Below are 12,666 nucleotides of genomic sequence, written 5' to 3'. Positions count from 1 at the left end.
TGAGTGCTTACTGTATGTTGGGAATTGTCCCTCAGCTTCATATCAATATTATTTCGCTTAAAACCTCTCATATTTCCTTGTTATTCATACATTGCAGATAAGGAGACTGAGGATTAGGTCTTCTCTCTTTTGGGGGGAGCTCATTATCAATGATGGGAAGTTGTAAGGAAAAAGATATTGATTCACCCTGAGAAAATATTTTTCTGAGAGTCAGCAATGAATAGGGTGACCACTGAAGAGGGTGATCATTGTTCGATTGAGACGATCCCCGGGTTGTAGGGAGTCAGCATCCCTGTCCTGGACACGGCACGTGTAGCGCTGCGTGTTGGGTGAGGCGGCGCGGCCGCGCAGGGAACGCGGATGCCGGGCTGTTGGGCTTTGCTCAGGCCCGGTGGGGCTTTCTCCTAAGGGAAGTGGAACGTCATTGTCAGATTTTAAGTAGGGGAGAAGGGTGCTCTCGTAGATCACTTTTGTCTTGTAGAATGCTTAGAAACATTTAGAAGGCTCGGCTGGAGGTGATGTGATAAGTCAGAGTAGGGTGTTTTTGAGGTGTAGCAGTGTTCAATTTTCAAGTGATTTTCAGTACCATGTTTGTGTCTCAGTAGCCGTGTCACTTTGGATGACACACTCAAGGAAGTGAAACAATTTATCTTATTAATTGAAACAGTGATATACCGACTTCCCAGGACTGCTGTGGAGATCCAGTGAGATAACGTGTTCATAGTGTGCAGTGTGGTCCCCAGCACAGAGTCAGTGCTGAGGGAGTGCCAGTGAGAACCTGGTAGGTGAGGTGTGGGTGGTGGGACTCGTTGACTGAGGAAATTGGGCCCTGAAGGAGGGGTCCAGTCACATCTGTGAGTGATGGGACTGAGCTGGGAGAGGCAGACAGACCTTGACCCCGACAAGGGGCCCTGGGCAGGACGGCCGTGGGAGGAGCACCATGAAGTCAGCTCTTTGCAGGTGGAGTTGGAGGTGCCCTTGAAACATCTAAGTGCAGTGCCACAATCACAGAGGAGGTCTAGGCCCGGGCTGTGCATTTTCCTATAATCTCAATCCCTGAGGACGCCGAGGTATTGATCATTGAACGTGAAGACATACTTAAAAGACAAGTGAATAGTAGTATCATCTCTGTCATCAAAGCTCACGTCTCTTTATTCATCACTCACTTTGCTAATTGGGTATTTACAGAACTCACTTCACCGTCCTCACCTGGGCTCAGGCTCCACAGAAAAGATCTTATGAGTCTCCCTCTCTTCCAGAAGAAAACACATTTAGCTGGTAGACTTCTCTACTTCCCCAGACTTAGAATTTTAGTTTGTTGATTTAATTCTGTTTTCTGTTGGCTGTCTCCTGACAGGAGAGACATTTTACCTCATGGTCAGGTTTCAATTAGCTGTTACTGAGAACTGCTGATCTGATCCATAGTGTATTTTTTCTATTAACTTTGTAGAGTACTTATCATTTTTCTGTCTTTCCCCTTTAATTTTGTTTCCTCTTCAATGTTCTATCCTATTTGGGGCCTTATTTTATTTTTTAATTCAAAAATGTCTGTTAGCAGTTAAGAAAACAAAAGCAAAGAAAAAATGCACATGATAGCTAGATTTAGAAAATATCTATTGTGTTTTCTGCCTTGGCAATGGAGGGTTCTAGAAAGTCTTGAAAACCTTCATTACATAAGTTCCTTAAAATGCTGATTAAGAAATAAGACCTTCCTTCCTCATCTTTCAAGCTGCACAGCTAATTGTGAAGTAAGTGAGGGGAAATCCTCAGAAGACATGTCAAACCAGAAAGCAGGGATTCTGGGAGATACGCGAGCCTTAGAAGCCCTGGGGGGCCAGTTGGCTCCTGAACTGAGTTTCAGTTGCCTTGACAGGAGGTCAGGAGATGAGCCCAAGGCCTCTCACACTGGGAGTTGGATGGCTGTTCTTATGTAAGGCCAAGCACATCCTGAGAATCCTGCTTTATAAAAGGGTGAATTAGAATGAAAAGTAAAAAAGCATTCCTCAAGGCAAGGAAGTAAGGAAAGTTAAATTTTTTGGAAGCGGGGAAAAATATCATATCCAATGTATGTATTTAGTTTAAATCTGTTCTGGCATGAGAGTGACAACAAGCTCCTGGCAGAAAATCACAGCTCCTCCCGGAAAGAGAAGTTGTGTTTTGAATGAATCAGTGGACAGCCATTCCGAAAAATGTCTCCAGAGTCTACTGGATCAAGATACTGAACCCAAACTCCTCCCTTCCATGGTCTCATTTAAATAACCAGAAAGGTTTTAAAGGAAAGAAGCCATAATCATAGTTCTACTTATTAACATTAACATATGCTAGGAATTCAGAGGTGACTATGGAGTTTTCACCTCTTTTATGGACCTTACTTTCTATTTGACATAGTTGGGGAACTTGGTGGAGGGTGGTTTTAGTCTGTTGCAATTAGCCAGGAGAGGAGATTAAGAAAGCAGTGAAGGGCGGGTGACATTTTTAGCTGAGGACAGTCCTGTTCAGTTGGTTTGTAATTGCAGGCTCGTTGAGTTGTCACTGGAGGGAATTGATCTTATGGAGTTTGGACTTAACTCAGGCCTCTTCAGAATGGACAAGAGAACCTGGAGAAAGACAGTCAAATCTGTGCAGACATTAAAGTCCACGTGAACGTGCTGTATCCCTGAGCCAAAGATAGGACAAGTAGGCAGCACTTCTTGAGGACAGAGGAGTGGTTTTTAAGGTTCTCCAAGAATGAAGCCCAGGGAACCGGGATGGCCAGTTGTCAAACTGTGACGTTGCTCTTTGGACGGTGTACCCACCGAGGTTATTGGCCGTTTATAGGTTTCCATTTCTCTTTAATGCATGACAGGTGATGAGGACGTGGGCATACACTTTTGACATCTTGTCGAAGTGACTGGGTACCTGCCTAGAAGGGCGGGCACAGCTACGGCTGCGCCATACATCTTGCCGCCCATCCCGTTCCCTGGCTCCGTGATCACGGCAGAGTGGTTCCTTGATGACCTGTCCGTCTCCTCTGTGACATAGTAACCCAACAAAATACCGGAGCGTATTAGCTTGGCTTTGTTCTTTTCCATTCTTCCCTTCAAATGATGATGACTGATAATGGACCCAGTTACGTTTGCATATGATTTACACGTAGTGCTGTCAGTACAAACCTTGTAATCCCCACTGTGTGATCTAGAGAAGAAAGTTACATTCTTTCCAAATTGTTTTGATGCACTTATGTGGGAAAATGATGTACGTTTGAATATATATTTCCTCTCTGAATCATCATGGCTACAGATGAATATTTGTAGACATAGAATGAGTTTACTGTATTTGAACTGTATGGTCCCCTAAATTCTCCCCAGCTTTTTAAAGTCATCACTGGAGTGCTACCTCCACAGTGTCCCAAAGCATCCACCACTGCCTGTTCTTCGGACACTGTGAGTTTCCAAGTTGGAGAAGGCTGCTGGCTGTTGAGGCATTCTCTGGCACATCTCTGGCTGGCTGATGTGAGCTTAGCAAACAAGACTTGGCAGACAGTATCTAACCATGGTCACGTCCATTTCTGGAACACTCATGGAGGATTTTACACCTATGCTAGTGGCATACGTTATTTCTTTTAGTTTTCAAAACAATCATAATTAGATTTTATCACCTGTATTAATAAGGAAACTGTCAAAGCGAGTGATGTGCAGACTTTGGACTGGAACACGGGTCTTTCTGATCCCTATCTCTGTTCCCTCCCCAGCCTATCCTTCCAAATGTCCAGGAGACTCTTCCTCAGTCTTGAGTTTCCCGCTGATGTTACCACTGTCTTTGTTTCTGGAGAGGAAAACAAGTCTAAACTTACTTTCCAGTTGGAAATGGAATGGAGAGTTAACGTTGGAAGCCGGGAGAGTCTGTCCTGTGATGAAGCGGTCTCTGAGCCACTTCCATGGGGACGTCACGTCACTGTCTGGGCCCCTTGCACAGCCTGTGCACAGGTGATAAGCCAGATGTGCCGAGCAGTCCTACCGGACAGGGAAGTGCGTTGGAAATGAGTTTGGGTATTTGGTTTCATTACATATGTTCCTGAGGGCCTTGGCCTGGCACTTCAAATGGGACCACTCCCTGTCCCACAGACTCATGCTCTGGGCCCGTGCAGACCTAACGTGGCCTCAGCCTGGGCTCAGGGCCCGTGGTGATGAGGAGCATTTTAGTCCAGGGTCTGCCGGAGGCTCTGACACTTCTGGGCCATGGGAATTTGTCCAGGATGATAATAAATCCTCCCCGAGATTCAGATTTCCTTGCCTGTGAGCCGGGGTAGTAATAGTTTCTGAAATGATTGTAATGATTCAGTAACGATCACAGCGTGTGCTGGCAGGTAGCTGGTGTTTAAGGAGCAGAAGTCGCAGTCACTCTGTCAGCCTCTCACTGTGTGCTATGTGCTATGAGAGGTTGTGTGTTTGGTGAAAGTCCCGCCCAAACCCTAGGGTGTAGATGAACTTTTGTTCCTTTACTTTCCCGTCCTTTTCCTATTTCCCTTCTATGTGTCCCATGTTTAGGTAGCAGATTCCTCTGTTTCAGGGAATACGGACCTTTCTAGTAAAAGGAGAGGCGGAACGCGGAAAGGTGGGGCCCAGAGTGGGTCTGGAGCATCCGCACAGCGCTGCTTCCCTGCATTTCTGCATCCGGTCCCATCAGTGCATGAAGTCAGCCTTCCTCTTCCTTCCTGTATCGTTGGGTCTCTGTTTTAAGGGAAAATTTTTTACTGGTATTTTTTCCATTACATGTTTCGTTCAAATGCTTGTTGCTTTTCTCCCTGTGCTTCAGCATTCCTAGGAGAGAATTCAGCAGTGCAGCATCCTCTCCGAGCTCTATGAGTTGATCGGCTTCCACCGCAAGTCCGCCTTCTTCAAGAGGGTGGCCCCCGTGCAGCGCGTGGCCCCCGGCATTACGGAGCCTGGCGGGAAGGCCTGCTACCGACTCCTTCTGCAGACGCTTCCTGGCTACAGTCTGTCGCTGGATCTGCAGGACTTCAGCAAAGGTGTTCGAACTAAAACATTGCTTCAGTCCCATTAACCATGCCTGGTTTGGGCCCTGCTGTCCTGTCTCATCAGGGTGAATTCTGATTCGTTTAGAATAGGGCTCAGCAGACTTTTTCTGTCAAGGGCTTGGGAGTAAGTATTTCAGTGTCTGCAAACCTCCTGATCTCTGGTGCAGCTGCTCAGCTCTGCTGTTCAGACGCCAGAGCATCCGGACATTCCACACACCCACAGAGCTTTATTAACAGCTGTGTCTGGGGCTGGATTCAGTGTATGAACTGCAGTTTGTCCCCACAGCCTCCTCATTATTGACGCCTGCAACAGAGCATGCATTTGCGACACTGGGTGAACCTGTACTGACACGTCATCATCACCCAGAGCCCAGACTTGACACTAGGATTTACACTTGGTGGTGTGCACTCTGTGGGTTTGGACAGATGTGCAATGACATGTATCCACCGTCACAGCATCATACAGAGTAGTCTGTCTTAGTGACCTTAAAATGGTCCGTGCTGCACCTCATTCATTGCTCCTTCCCCTCTAGCCTCTGACAGCCACTGATCTTTTAGTCTCTGTGGTTTTCCCTTTCCCAGAACACCATACAGTTGGAATCAGACAGTTGCGGAACCTTCCCAGATTGGCTTCTTTCACTTAGTAATATGCATTTAAGGTTCCTCCATGTCTTTCCATGCCTTGATAACTCATTTCATTTTAGCACCAAATAATAGTCCATTTTCTGGCTGGACCACAGTTAATCCATTCACCTACTGAAGAACAGCTTAGTTGCTTCTGAGTTCTGGTGATTATGAATAAAGCTGCTATTAACATCTGTATGCAGTTTTGTGTGTGGACATAAGTTTCCATTTCGTCGAGTAAACACCAAGGAGCACAGTTGCCGGATCATGTGTTAGGAGTACGTTTAGTTTTGTAAAAAATTGCCAGACCGTCTTCCAAAATATCTGGGCCATTTTACATTCCCACCAGCAATGCATGAGAATTCCTGACGCTCCACATCCTCACCAGCATTCGGTGCTGTCAGTGTTCTGCGTTTTGGCAGTTCTGACAGGTGTGCAGTGGTACCTCGCTGTTTCAGTCTGCATCCCCTTGATGACAGATGCTGTGGAGCATCTTTCCATAGACTTCTTTGGCATCTAGATTTTTTCTTTGATGAGATCTGTGTCAGGAATTTTGCTCATTTTTTAATCAGGTTGTTCATCCTTCTTGTTGAGTTTAAAGAGATTTTGTTATATTCTGGATATCAGCCCTTTATCAATGTGTCCCTGCCCTTCACCTGCAGCACCGGAGTTGTCCTTTGGGTCTCAGTGGAGTGTCAGCTCTTCAAAGAGGTTCCCTGTCTTCCCTCAGCCTAAATACTGTCCTTGTATTTTTCACTTTCATTGACTCATTTTGTTCTTTTTAAATAGCATTTCCCATAATTTGTAAGTATATTAAAAAAAAGGGCAATGATTGAACACCACCTCCCCCACCAGGCTGTGTGCCCTGTGAGAGCAGAGGCCCTGTCCCCACTCACCATTTCCCATGACAGCACATGGCACATGTCCATGTAAAAGTGTGTAACGTGGGGCCAAACCTGATGAGCAGCTATGATGACATGTGTTGGCTACCATTTATTGAGTAGACTTTGTTTCTGATGTAAATTGTTAAATCACATGAATTAAACTTGTTTGTTTTGAAAAATAAAACAACAAAGCCCACCTCCATTTGATTGGTACTTTCTACTTAGCCTTCTGACACAGGAGGGGATGTTCACAATCATTTTCTGGAGGAGGTTGGGGAGGTAAAGTAAGAGAGTGAGATCAAATAAAGTAAAAATGATAACTATCAGTTGGCTTTATTTTCACTAAGACATAAAAGTTACTTTAAACCCTATCTCAGCTGTTGTTCTGTTGTTTTAAACATTTCTCATAGAATTAAATGGAAGCCCACTAAACCCTGAAAGGGAAATTGTGTGCTCAAGTCCTGAAAATTGTTTATGTCTATTTTTTGAAATGCACATTTTCCCTGCTGGTTAAAGAATTTCGAGGCGGGAACACAGACGTGCGCTGTGTGTCTGCCGGCTTCACGGGCTGCTCACTGTCATTTTCATTTTCTTGTGTTGCAGTTTATGAAGGTTTTCCCATGAGATATATTGCTCAGCCTTTTCCTGAATGAAGGATTGAATTTTCCACAGGAAATCTTATGAAAGAGAGTGACAAGGCACATGGGTTTCCCAAAAAGGAATACTTGATGTAATAAACTCTCACTATGGTGAACCTTTTTTAATACAAGCCAGTTGAACATTTTATCACTAGGTCATAGGCCACAAATCTGTCTTAAGAATAAAAAGATTCAAATTTTATAGAAGAAGCAGTTTGAATCAAGTAGAAATTATGATTTGTACACTAGTTGGTGTTAGAAATTATACTCAGTCTTATCATAATTGCCTGTGGTAGGAACTGGATTATTATTTATTTATTAAAAAAAAAATCCACTAGGTGCTATTTGCCCCATTCTTGATGCAGCAGTGCTGAGATTAGTTAAGTTGGGCCATTTAGGATTGTTAGCTAGGTTTTCCGGACATTGATTTCAGCCTCTTTATCTTTTTTACAATCTCTTCTTTTGTATCGGCCTTTGGTCTTTTGACAACGTGGAAATACTGCACGGATCTGCCTTTCCCTTTTTTCCTGTCTTTGTGGGAAAAGATTTCTGAAAGACAAACTACTTTGATATTAAGGATTTTGTGTGGGGTAAGTTTGTTCAGTTCTAAGGATTTCAATTAATACGCATTAATACTTGCTATTCAGCTAATGACAGTAAAATTATAAACTAACTTAAGTATACATGAGTAAGTATAGTACAATAAGCCAATCACCCAGATTAAGGAATTCACAAACTTTTCCATATTTCCTTTATTCAGACCTTTGTTCTTTTATTTGTCCTTTGTTGAAGTATTTGACAGCAAATCCAAGAAGACATGTCATTTTACCCTATGTGCTCAAGTAGGCATGTCTGAAAATTGAGGGCCTTTTTTTGATCAGGTTTTTCCATTTGACCCATGTGCTCATTAAGTACCAGCTTTATCAGGCATCTCACTAGGCATTAGGGATCCTTGGGGCAATGAGACAGTCCTGGCTCCCAAGGAAGTAAGGGCTGATGGAAGAAACCAACACAGGAGCTTGGGTGCCTCACTTAAGGTCCCTACTGGATGACACCAATTGGACAAAATTTGTGCACAATACAGTAGGATTCACAGAAGGGACTGGTCAGACTTGTAGGGCAGGCCGTGAGAGAGGCGGTCAGCAGGGCTACAAGAGGAGGACTCATTTGATCAGAATCTGAAATCCTTTCTGCCAACCTTTCTACCAAGCCCCCAAGGCCATCACAAACAACCCTGTGCTGTAACTGTTTTTTATTCCAGTTACCACATCTCCTTCAGGAAGGATTTTAAGGTGGAAAATATTTAAAATCCGTAATTGTTGCCAGAAGGGACATAGAACAAGGAACATGTAAACAACACAAATGTCCATCAGCACATGACTGGATAAAGACGAGGTGATACATATATACAATGGAATACTACTCAGCCATAAAAGATGCCATTTGCAGCAACATGGATGGACCTGAAGACTGTCATTCTAAGTGAAGTGGGGTGGAAAGAGAAAGAAAAATGCCATATGACTTCATTTATGGGGAATCTAAAATTAATAGCAATAATAATAAGACCACAAATGAACTAAATATTGTTTTGATTTCTTGAATATATGCAAGCACATCTGACCATCCTTTGTGATTGGATTACCATATTCTGTTTATTCTTTTGTAGATGTCCTTAATCCTCTGGTAACTAATTTTAAAAATCTAAAGCTCTAATCTGTTCTTATGAAACAATAATTAGTACATATATGTAAACTAAAAAATGCAGTATGCTCTATACATGTATTTACATGCAATATGTGTATGTGAAGTTGAACTGTAAAAATTATACCTGATAAAACTGAAAAAGGAAAAAAATAAAAAATTTATTTTAAAAAAACACCCCTCTTTAGATATTAAAACGTTCATTTCTGAGATTCTGTGAAAGACAGCATGGAAGTAGGTTTTTAAGATTTTCTCCTTGTTCCTCGGTGAGCAGCCTGGGCTGCACAGCTTGGCCGCCACAGGCCCCCAGGACTTGCCGGCTTGCTCCTCACTTGTTGGGAGGAAGATTAGCTGCTTCAGGAATATTTATGCTCTTAGAAGTTGCTGAAAACCCCACAGAGCTTCTGTTTACATGGAGTGTATCTGTCAGTATACCCCATTATAGAAATTAGAACAGAAAATTTAAACCCAAGAACTGACAAGCACACGCTGCCCCAGCACGTGCTCAAAGTAGTGCTGCCACGGTGGCGTGTGTTGGTTCTAGAAAAAATGCACCATACAGTCAAGAATGAGGGTGAAACCACAGATCTCATCTCAGCAATGCTATGAAGAGGTGGGACCCAAAGCCCCTAAAACAGTGCTGAAGTCCCCAGAAGTCCCAGAACACACAGAGCCATGAGACCAAGAATCCAGTGTCTCATGGATCATCAGCTGTGGAGACCGAGTCCTGGGTCAGGAGGAGCAGAATTAGGGATAGAAGGCACACAGTCCTATTGACAGCAAAGCTTTAAAGGTTTTGAATTGACTGAAAGTTTGGCAAAGATTTGCATTTAGACTACTACATTTCCTCTCCTGGAGACGTTAGAAGGAAAACACTGATTAATAGAGGATGATTGTAATGGATTAATTATGATACTGATGACATGGGCTGTGAACACTAACCCTGCACTCAGTGTAGACTAAGCCTTTTATGTACACAATTCATTAGGTCTCCACACCCCTGCAACGTGGCATTAAGCACTCATACAACCATGAAACCAGTGACTATAAAACAGTCACAAGCCTTCCTCTCCAGCATGAGGTAGCAAAACCAGTAAGGGTTTTCAATGACAAAAGCCAAAATCATATATTTTTGGGAAAGAAAGCAAATGAAACACTGAAGAACAATAAACCAAAAGAGCAGATGGAATGGAAAATTTTATTGAAGAAAGCAATGATTGATTCAATTAAAACAGCTAATGTCCCTGGTATAATTGAACCATCAATCCAAATTTTTGGAAAAGTGGGTTGTGAAATTACTGTTTCATTTAATATTGGAATTCTTATTTGGACCAATTTGATATGCACCACTGGTGTGAGGTTAGATATTTAGGTAAATAACAATATTCCTATTTTTTAAGTTAACAGGAAACATAACACAGGACTCCAGATTTAGGGAGAGAATGCAAAAAACTACTATCATACTCCATCCAGTAAGGACAAGTGTCCCTGCGTCACCAAAGCAATGAGAATTTGCACAAAGAAAACACAGTTCCAATTGTGACAAATACGAGACCGTGAGCCATGAGTTACGAGAACAAGCAACTGTTTAAATGCCATGGGCAGATTTTTTTTATCATCTTGAAAACATCACTGATGTTCTAGGTAAGAAAAATAATTGTTTTACTAGCAAATCCAACTGATACGGGAGTTTTTCCAAGTGAGAAGGTGATTCCAAAAAGTGCAGTAAAATGAGTAAAGATGATCTGCGCAGTGACGGAGATGGTCTTAGACTAACCAGCACCATGATTCCCGGTTTTACACTTGCTCTCTGCTCATCACCTCTGACACAAGAACTCATCAAATGATTGTTTTTTCTTTAGGGAAAAAAAGATAAATAAAATCTAAATACAAGATGTGGTATGTAAAGCGGTAATGAAGTTTTCTAACCTTATAATGCAGCCAGTGTAATGTAGCACTTATTCGGGCACTAGAATTTTTTAATTTATTTCTTTTATACCCTATTTCTATCCTAAAGGAGACACTTAAAGTTTTCTACTTTATTCAACGTATCTTGTGAGGGTTGTGATATACACTGGTATGGCAGTTTTAAGAGATTCAAAATTGCCTCTTTGGTTGTGGTCAGGAAAGACAAGGCTCCCTCACAGCTGCGACGGAGAAGGAATCCCCGGAGTCAGCCTCCGGGCAGCTTCCGAACCGCATCTGCTTTCACTTGGCACAGGATACCATAAGCAAGTGGAACTCTGACAAGGAGATTTCCCCAGGGACTTGGGAGGTGCTCTAAAATTCTGAAGCCACTTGTTTCCCAGTTAGGTAAGGGTTGGAAAAATAGTTTATTAGAAGTGACTCCCTTTGTATGTGCCTTTTGTCCTGAGTGGTCACTAATTAGCATAGAATATAAAATACCCCATAATATAAGAATTTAGGCAAAACATCTTTCCATCTACCTGTCTATTTGTTTATCAAATTTATAGTTAGGTTACATTTTCTATGACGTTCACTTCCGGGCACCAGAAAAGAAAGGTTACAAAATATTTATTGTCAATAAGGGGGACTGGGTCTAAGGATTAAAAACCACTCCTGCTAACAATAAAAACGATATAATAATTTTAATCTCAGTTGCATCAGACCTTACAGAATTACTCCTTCAATTTCACTGTTAAAACAGTAATGGAATCTCTGTTCTTCCAAGACTTGGGCCTGATCGCCACCCATCCAGACATCTGTCTGTGGGTCCCTACTTGTCCTCGAGGCCCCCGAACACACCTTATGGGGTGAACTTTCTTCAGTGTCCCTACTGTAGGGGAAACCAGGAAGTCCCAGGCACTATCCAGGATTCACACCTACCTGCAAAAATCAAAGTCATGTGACTGAAACGGGACAACCCAGGTGGAGTTATAGGACTGAAAGCTCACCAAAAAACAGGTTTGGGGGCCTAACACAAGCCCTCCAGCTCCTAAAATGAAGAAGGACAGGGAGTCCCAATTAGCCACGAGACTGGGGGGCTTCATTACTCCATGAATAAATGATTTGTTCCAGTGCCACCTTTAGACAGGGAACCCCAGAACCCAAACTTGGAAGCACCCCGTCCCCTCCCCTCTGAACAAATATTCTCTCAAAACACGTAGTGAGAGATGGGAGCCCCGATGAGCTCTGGAATAAGATGCAATCTGAAAGACTGCTGGTAACAAATGTTGTGGAGCTCGGGCAGCCCCCAGGGCCACCAGCCCTTCTGGTACCCACACTTCCATCCACAACAGTTTCTTCAGGACCCTTATGCACACATAACCATCAAACAAAAATGATTGCTTAGACATATTTTAAGAGAAATAACATGAGAATGCCAAATTCAAGACAAGTCAGAATCAAGACCCCAGAGTATTTACTGAATGAGATCTCACATGTGCTCCACAGTGAGCTTTAAACCCTTAGGACACAGTCATGGAACAGTAGGCATTTTCTTTCTTTCCTCCAAGTTGGCTTTACTGCAAAACTCAAACACAGGAAGACTCTGGATCCCACCTCTACTACTTACACAAAGGGCTCATCTCACCATTTGGAGTGGGATCAGCGATGGTGCTGCCGGCTTCAATGTGCGCACTGCCGTGCCCAGCTCCCCGAGGAGCAGAGCTCCCCCCACGGGCACTGCAGTGCCTGCAAGAATCAGGTGTCTGATGAGTGAGCCTGGGGCGGGCAAGACAGGAAGCAAGCACCGCTTCCTCACACTCTGCAGGTGATCTCTGAGTCATCTTGAATAAATACAGTCAGCATTAAAGATGTTTGGCAAGAGGGTAAAAGTTAA

The 12,666-nt window shown here is 43.2% G+C and overlaps 1 protein-coding gene across 1 annotated transcript in view; it reads left to right on the top strand.

Annotated features, from left to right (window-relative positions):
- The window catches only part of LOC141578038 (uncharacterized), a 119,191-nt gene extending 110,866 nt beyond the window's left edge, over nt 1-8,325 (top strand). Inside the window, exon 14 of the mRNA XM_074366596.1 lies at nt 4,795-8,325. The gene's annotated coding sequence lies outside the window, so the exon portion shown is untranslated. The remainder of the gene's footprint in view (nt 1-4,794) is intronic.
- The last annotated feature ends 4,341 nt before the right edge of the window (nt 8,326-12,666 follow it).

The sequence above is a fragment of the Camelus bactrianus genome, chromosome 6 (assembly GCF_048773025.1).
Source record: "Camelus bactrianus isolate YW-2024 breed Bactrian camel chromosome 6, ASM4877302v1, whole genome shotgun sequence".
In the NCBI taxonomy this organism is placed as follows: Eukaryota; Metazoa; Chordata; class Mammalia; order Artiodactyla; family Camelidae; genus Camelus; species Camelus bactrianus.
Note: the sequence above shows the minus strand (reverse complement) of the source record. Positions and strands in the feature narration are given on the sequence as shown.